Source organism: Brassica oleracea, chromosome C2, assembly GCF_000695525.1.
Source record: "Brassica oleracea var. oleracea cultivar TO1000 chromosome C2, BOL, whole genome shotgun sequence".
Lineage (NCBI taxonomy): Eukaryota > Viridiplantae > Streptophyta > Magnoliopsida > Brassicales > Brassicaceae > Brassica > Brassica oleracea.
The window spans coordinates 29,045,843-29,054,748 of NC_027749.1; the positions used below are offsets into that span (position 1 = coordinate 29,045,843).

At 41.6% G+C, this 8,906-nt stretch overlaps 1 pseudogene; it reads right to left on the bottom strand.

Annotated features, from left to right (window-relative positions):
- Positions 1-8,906, bottom strand: part of LOC106323939 — a 40,691-nt pseudogene that overhangs the window by 8,344 nt on the left and 23,441 nt on the right.

Sequence of the window (8,906 nt, forward strand, 5' to 3'; positions counted from 1 at the left end):
TAGGTTACTGCCGTGTTAGGGTTTCAGAACTAGGAATCTCGCCGACAGCTCTCGTAGCCCAGGCTCTTACCTTGTTGTAACGCTCAAACGCGAATTCGGAATAAGATCTACTTTGCTCTCTTTTCGATTTCTTATACTTTATCATTGTCATTATTGTGTTCTGATTGCTTGGCGTGTCGTATTAGAAGATATCTGGGACCTCTGGGAAATTAGGGTTTTCCTAGTGTCCTTATTTAAACGGAAATCGACAGTGCGAATTTCGGTTCCCACAACTAGCCTATCTTCGATGAAACGGATGATCGCCTGGTCGATGATTTTGGTTCGACCTTTGATTCTGATTCCGGCCCGATCTTTGATGAGGAGGACATCTTCGAGTACCAAGCTCATGGTCCTCTACTTGTCACTAGAAGATCTTTGAGTGTTCAACCCGAAACCATTGAAAAAGAACAAAGGGAGAATCTCTTTTATTCTCGTTGCTTAGTTTCTGAAAAAGTCTTTTCTTTGATTATTGATGGTGGGAGTTGTACTATTGTTGCTAGTGACACTCTTTTCAGGAAACTAGGACTTGCTACTCGGCCTCTCTCTATCTATTGTCCTTTCAGGTTGGAATGGCTGAACGAGGCTAGAAAACAATATGTGAAGGAACAGGTTACCGTCCCCCTTACCATTGGCCGACATGAGAACGAGGTCGTTTGCAACGTTTTCTTCCCATGGACGCGTGCCACATTCTCTTAGGCCGGCCATGGCAATTTGGTAAGAGCGCTGTGCATGATGGTTTTACAAACCGACACTCCTTTGATCATAAAGGAAAGACGATCACGCTGGTACCTTTGAAACCTTTGGAGGTTCATCAAGATCAGATCCAACTTAAGAAGAACCGAGACCAAGAGCCTAAACCGGACGAACCTAAATCATCCCATTGAAACTCTAGTTTCTATATCAATTCAAGTGAGGTCAAGAAATCTCTTTACTCTGAAAAGCCATTTCTTTTACTTGTGTACAAAGAATCTCTTATGGCTTCTTCTTCTGACCTTGCACCGGAGATTCCAAGTGAACTTCTAGATGTTTTGCATGAGTTTTCTGATGTTTTTCCAGATGAGAATCCTAAAGGATTGCCACCAGTATGAGGCATTGAGCATCAGATAGATTTTGTTCCAGGTGGTCTCTACCAAACCGACCAGCCTATTGTACCAATCCGGTCGAGACCAAGGAACTTCAGAAACAACTCGGTGACCTTCTAGAGAAAGGCTACATCCGGGAGAGCCTCAGTCCTTGTGTCGTGCCAGTTCTCCTTGTACCAAAAAGGATGGTTCTTGGCGGATGTGTGTGGATTGTCGTGCCATAAACAACATAACGGTAAAGTATAGGCATCCAATTCCTAGGCTTGATGATATGCTTGATGAGCTGCATGGTTCTTGTGTGTTTTCAAAAATTGATTTAAAAAGTGACTATCACCAGATTAGGATGAAAAAATGTGATGAATGGAAAACTACATTTAAAAAAAAGCTAGGGCTGTATGAGTGGCTTGTCATGCCATTTGGTCTTACTAATGCACCTAGCGCTTTCATGCGTTTGATGAATCATGTCTTGAGATCATTCATTGGTCATTTTGTTGTTGTCTACTTTGATGACATTCTTATCTACAGCAAAAACCTTGAAGATCATAAGATGCATTTAAGATCTGTTCTTGAAGTTCTTAGGAAAGAAAAACTCTTTGAAAATCTTGGTAAATGCTCTTTTGGAACAGATCATGTGGTGTTCTTAGGTTTTATTGTAGGTTCTGATGGACTTAGAGTGGACGAGGAGAAGATCAAAGCCATCCGAGACTGGCCTAGTCCAACGACCGTGGGCGAGGTAAAGAGCTTTCATGGTCTAGCCGGTTTCTATAGGCGGTTTGTTCCATACTTCAGTACCATAGCAGCTCCACTCACTGAAGTGATCAAGAAGAACGTTGGATTCAAGTGGGAACAAGTTCAAGAAGAGGCATTTCAGATTCTCAAAGGGAAGTTAACTCAAGCTCCTCTACTTGTACTTCCTGATTTCTCTAAAGCTTTTGAAATCGAATGTGATGCCTCCGGAGTTGGTATTGGTGCTTTGTTGATGCAGGATAAGAAGCCCATTCCTTACTTCAGTGAGAAGCTTGGTGGAGCCACGCTCAACTACCCCACTTATGACCAGGAGTTGTATGCTTTGGTGAGAGCTCTCCAAACGAGGCAGCATTATCTTTGGCCAAAGGAGTTTGTGATCCACACATATCATCAGTCTTTGAAACACCTTAAGGGCCAGCAGAAGTTGAACAAGAGACATGCGCGTTGGGTCGAGTTCATTGAGACATTTCCTTATGTGATTAAGTACAAACAAGGTAAGGAAAACGTGGTGGCTGATGCCTTGTCTCGAAGGTATGTTCTTCTTTCAGCACTTGAAACCAAGTTGCTCGGTTTTGAATTAATCAAGGATTTGTATGCAACTGATCAAGATTTTAAAGAAGTTTTCAGAAAGTGTTCCAAAACGGCTTATGGGAAGTATTATCAGAATTCAGGATTTTTATTTTTTGATAACTGCTTGTGTGTGCCCCAATGTTCTTTGAGGGAGTTGTTTCTCAGGGAAGCACATGGAGGAGGTCCTATGGGACACTTTGGAATCAAGAAAACACACAAGGTTGTGTATGAGCATATCTTTTGGCCGAGCTTGATGAAGGATGTAGAGCGGATCTGTGGTCGTTATGTGGTTTGCAAGATAGCCAAGTCTAAAGCCAAAAACCAAGTTAGTACATATGGCAAAAGAAAGGCGGACACGATTCAGAAGTTGCATGAGAGAGTCCATGACAACATCAAAGCCAAAACCAAAGTCTACACAAGAAAGGCAAACAAGAAGCTGAATTATTCTTTAGAGAAGTTATTAGGTTGCACGGAATGCCTAAGACCATTGTTTTTGATCGTGATGCTAAGTTCCTTAGCTATTTCTGGAAAACTTTGTGGTCTAAGTTGAGAACGAGATTGATGTTCTCTACAACTTGTCATTCACAAACCGATGGTCAAAAACTGAAGTTGTGAATCGAACTTTATCCGCATTGCTTAGGTCATTGGTTAGAAAGAACCTTAGACTTTGGGAAGAATGATTGCCTCATGTTGAGTTTGCTTATAACCATGCTATGCATACTGCTACTAAATTCTCACCATTTGAGGTTGTTTATGGTTTCAATCCCTTATCTCCACTTGTTCTTTTGCCTTTGCCTTTGATTGAAAGAGTTAGTACATATGGCAAGAGGAAGGCAGACACTATCAAGAAGCTACATGAGCAAGTTCGTGCCAATATTGAAACCAAAACCGAGGGTTACAAAAGATTTGCCAACAAGAAAAGAAAGGAGGTTGTTTTCAAGGAGGGTGATCTTGTGTGGGTTCACCTAAGGAAGGAACGATTTCAGGAAGAAAGAAAGTCTAAACTCATGCCTAGGGTTGATGGTCCATTTCATATCCTTAGGAAGATCAATGACAATGCTTATCAGCTTGATTTGCAAGGTAAGTATGACATTTTTTCAAGCTTTAATGTTTCTGATCTATCTCCTTTTCTTGTAGATGATCCGGATTTGTGGACAAATCCTTTTGAAGAGGGAGGGAATGATGTGCCTCTGTCCGTGGATCAGTCTGTGGAATCAGATCAGCATGAAGATCAGGTCGTCCTGAACATTTCAACCGAGGTTCACTCTTTCGACCGTACCGGACAGACTGGTCGAGCCGTGTACCGGATCGACCCTCGTGCGTCCGGAATGGAACTTCAGCTGGAACCACAACCAGACGACCAAACTGACTGTACCGGAGCTCGTCTTCCTCGACCAACTCGAGAAGCTAAGACTGATGGTGAAGCCAGAATCAACTTTGGACTAGCCAATTCCGATTCAGGCCGCAGCTTCTCTCTTTTGGCCCGTTTGGCTCGTACCGCATGCACCGGCGACCGTTCTGATGATCTAGATTCCTTGTTCGATCCAAAGATGGACTTTTCTTTTGGATATTTCTCTAAGGAAAAGATCCTTAAGCTTTCTGAAGACTTGGGCTATGCTGGAACACAACTTGTCCGATCATAACGTCCCGCGGCCCTTACTGATCGTCCTGCGGCCCTTGCTGATCGTCCCGCAGACGTACTAACCTTACCGCATTGGACACAGCCAGTTCGGATGAACCTCGACAGTACGGTCATCTTGACTAGTCTTCTCTATTTTCCGTGCCTTGACCAGATCTAGTCAAATTTATCTTTTCTATGTCTTGTTTTCCCACAATTCTCATTATTTTCTTCGACTACAAAACTCTATAAGTATGTAACCTCTTCCTTATGAAATGATAATCGATTTTGTCTTGAATTTTATGAGTTGAAACTCTTTGTTAACTCTTTGTTCTTTGTAAGAACTTGTCTTGTTTTTTGGTGAGTCATATCCAAGTAAACACTTCCTCAGATCGTTGGACTTGTGAGTCATATCAAGCAACGATGAGAGAACCTTCATTTGGTGGTCTTGTGAGTCATATCAAGCACCATTGGGGTCGGGAATATCGGAGGCCTTCCGCAACCTTCGTGCGACCCTTCAATCCATCCGGAGTTCATATCCAAACCGTACCAGTAGAGTGATCTGTTCCTAAAGTCCTTCAGGTGGAGCCATCTCTAGTGACGCCGCAAATGGGTCCACAGACTTATTCTTCCGGTTTTGTCTCCGTTGGTGTCGGCGCCGGTAGTGCTAAGATTAAGGCCACATTACCATATTGCAACAACAACAGATTATAATTCGAATTAACCAAACTTAACCGAAAATATATTGTAAGTGTTAGGTCTAGGCGTTTTAAACCAAACTCAAGATCCAAACTGAATCCAAACCATAATACTAAAATTTGATCAAAACCGTTATAGAAAACCAACAAAATAGGTATTTTTTGGATTCATGTATAACATAATACAAAAATATCTAAAATTAGTTAAATCTATTAACTTTCTTACATATGTTAAGGTTTAGAGTAGTTTAGAGATTTTTCTATTTTATATTTTCTGTTATTTTGAAATATTTTTGGTAGTTTACATATTTCAACCATAATTAGATTTTTAAATATTCTTATAATTGAGTTTCTTGATAAATTTTCATTAGTTAAAAAAAGAGATTTTTAGACGACTTCAAACATTAAAATCGGAACCGGATAATGTTTAGTGAAATTCAATTTAAAGAAAAACTAATTTTATCTCCTAAAACAGAATTTAAATATTTTTATTTAATTTTCTTACCCGGTGGTCTTCCTGCAGAACCACATGCAACGCTACTCGCACTTCCACTACCTCCATAAGCCGTAGACGATTTAACCGCACCGTGCTGATACATTCCATCAAGCAAAAAAGGATCAAATCCTCCTCCAAGCTCACTCTTTTGTCCCGAAAATCTCGTAGCCGATTTCACCAAAGCCGTCTCCCAATCCGCCGAATCATCATCAAACCGTTCCCACCCCGGTTGTTCAGACGCAGTCTCAGTTTCAACCGCTCCATCAAACAACGCTAACGCCAAGCTATCACCGGCAACCGTTCCTACCGTTTCACCCACTTCATCCAGCGAATCACCTTCTTGATCTTGTTCTGTCACCACTTCTTGAAAATCTTTATCTGTCTCAGTTTCTTCCTCTTCTTGATTTGTTGCTGGTAGTGCTTTAATGGAGTTTAAATCTTCTCGACTATCGTTGATCTCCTATGTTTCTGTCTCCTCCTCCTCTTCCTCCTTAGATTTGTAAGACATTTTTGATGATGACCTTTGTGTTTGTGCAGCTAAAGCAGGTTTTTCTCTTATAAAACCATCCATGAGATCAAGTTTCTTCCTTGTGACCGTCTCCAATACTAGATACTCTAAAGATCTTGAAACTCCCATTTTCTTACACTACTATTGATTAATGTGAATATGATTTCTTAATTCTGTAAAATGTACATTGGGTTCAATATATATACATTGGCTTAAGCTAAAATAAACCGGCTATATACAATAATACACCCCCCCCCCCCCGTCTTTGAAATGGAGCATGCTTGTGGAGTAAAAAGACTTGAAGATGACATGCGACCAAGGATAGAGTTGAAAGGTCCGAGATGTGGCGGTTTCGTCAGTATATCAGCATGTTGATTAGCACTCAACATGCACCAGCTTCAAGAATCCATTCTTCACTTGATCTCTAACTGTATGACAATCAATCTCCACATGTTTTGTCCTCTCATGGAAGACAGGGTTTGTAGCAATATACATAGCTGATTGTGGGAACCGAAATTCACACTGTAGATTTCCGTTTAAATTAGGAAAGTTAGGAAAACCCTAACTTCCAAGAGGTCCCGGATATCTGCTAAACCACACGTCTAGCAATCAGAACACGAAATAAAGACGAGAAAAATAGGAAATCGTAAAAAAGAGCAAAAGGAGTCTTCTTCCGAATTCGCGAATGAGCGTTACAACAAGGTAGAAGCCTCGGCTATGAGAGCTGTCGGCGAGATTCCTAGTTCTAACAACCTAAGACTGCAAAACCTAGTTGAGTCACAGCTCAAAATAACAAAAACGGAAAGTTGCCTAAATACTCTAAGTGCTAAGTTTGCTTTGGAAAAGTCCTCTCTTTATGCATCTCGCCTAGGACTCCTTATATACTCCCTCCAAGGTCGGTTTGAGCTTTCCTCTTCTACCCTTAAGCCGTCATAACTCGAAAATGGAGATATTCCATTTTTCTCGATCTTCATGATTATCCGCGGAAACTCAACCTTTATCTGCGGAAAATTGACATTTATCTTTTCTTGCGGACTGAGTATAAACCGCCATAGTATCTATGGGATTTTCCTCAAAAACCGTAAGTGGGTTTCTAATCAGGTTTTAGACTTATTTGGGCCGTCTTTCGACTCGAAACATTTATTACGATTTTTATTGATAAAAATAAACTTTCTGCGATTTTTATCGTAAAGTTTAAGTGATAACTCCGATCGATGGGAGTGAGAAATGATATGGCTGCGGTACATAGGAGCTAGCATTAAGGAACAGACGAGAATGCACGAATTTGGGTCGTACCCGTTGATCAACGTTCGAGACAGTTCGGTCGCTACGTAGCGACCGACTCGTTCGTGGGTCGGTCGCGGGTCGGTCGCTACGTAGCGACCGACCGAGTGGCTTGGTTGTCGCTGCGTAGCGACCGGCTCGTTCGCGGACTGGTCGTTACGTGGCGACCTTGTTTGGATCCATTTCTGACGTTCTATGAACGTGTTCTAGGGCTATGGGTGTTTAGTTTCGATGAATTAACCGAGACTAGTGCAAGATTTCACCGCAAAGGTCTTCGCGAAGATTTCTTTATGAAGATTACTTTTCGTAAAAGCGTTCATGCCGATATTTACGGATATTTGGATGTTAACTTCGCCGTGTCCGTTTTTGACCCCAACACTGATTTGTTGTCACAAAACAGCTTTGCACCAGTGGAGACTTTGAGATGAAGACATGTGAAAAGTTTTTGAATCCAGGCTTGCAAGTCGCTTGTGCCATGCTCCTATATTCAGCCTCAATGCTGCTTCTACTGACCACCTCTTGTTTCTTGGACTTTCAGGTAATCAGCGATTTCCCAAGGTAAACACAATATCATGTAATCGAGCGTCGACTGTATGGACAAGTAGCCCAATCAGAGTCAGCAAACGCATTGAGGCACACTTCAGACTTTGCAGAGTAGAACAATCCCAAGCCTGGATTGTTCTTAATATACTTCAACACTCGATAAGCAGCTTGCAAATGAATATCCATTGGTTCTAGCATGAATTGGCTCAGAGAATGCACTGCATCGGTAATATCCGAACGTGTGATCGTAAGATAAAGCAGACGACCAATGATTGTACGATAAGGGCCGGGATCATCAAGTAGAGTACCAGAATCACGACGAAGCTTGACAATCGGATCCATTGGCACTAAACTTGGTTTCCAGGCAAGAAGTCATGCATCTTCAAGAAGATTCAATGCATACTTACGTTGAGATACGGAGATGCCAGCAGCAGAGCGAGCTATTTCAAGGCCAAAGAAGAATCTCAATTAACCCAAATCCTTGATCTTGAAGCTCGAATGCAGAGCTGCTTTGAGAGATATAACTTCTGCATCGCAATTACTCACAATCATTATATCATCAACATAGATGAGGATTGCAGTGAAGGTTGAACCAGTCTGCTTCACAAAGAGGGTGTTATCCGAAGGAGATTGCGAGAAACCAGCTTGTATCAACACATCAGACAAGCAATGGTACCACTGACGGGAGGCTTGTTTCAGTCCATAAATTGACTTGTGCAAGCGCCATACATGATTAGAAGGAAGAACACCTGAAGCTGGAGTGTATCCTTGAGGAAGAGTCATGTATATTTCTTCATCTAGCTCACTATGAAAAAACGCATTGGATACGTCCATCTGAGAAAGAGACCAGCCTTTTATCACAGCTAAAGCAAGTAATAGTTTAACACTATCAAGCTTGGCAACATGAGAGAAGGTGTCAGTGAAATCAACTCCTTCTTGCTGTGTGAAACCTTTAGCAACGAGGCGTGACTTTGGATGTTCCACCGTACCATCAGCATGATATTTAATCGTGTGAATCCACTTACATCCCACAACGTTCTTTCCAGGTGGTAAGGAAACAACTGTGAAGGTCCATTATCCTCCGTTACTTGCAACTCATCTGCCATCGTTTTCCTAAACTAAGATGATGCCATGGCCTCTTTGAAAGTTTTAGGTTCTTTATCAAGGGAATATGATAAAAGATAGGATTGAAAAAGAGGTGGAAAGTTGGAACAAATATCAATAGAGGATAAGGGATATAAAGGAGTATAAGTGGAAGTAAGAGGTTCTGTTTTAGTGATAGTCAGAGAGATAACCTGGAACCTTGGCTGTGCGTTGTGGG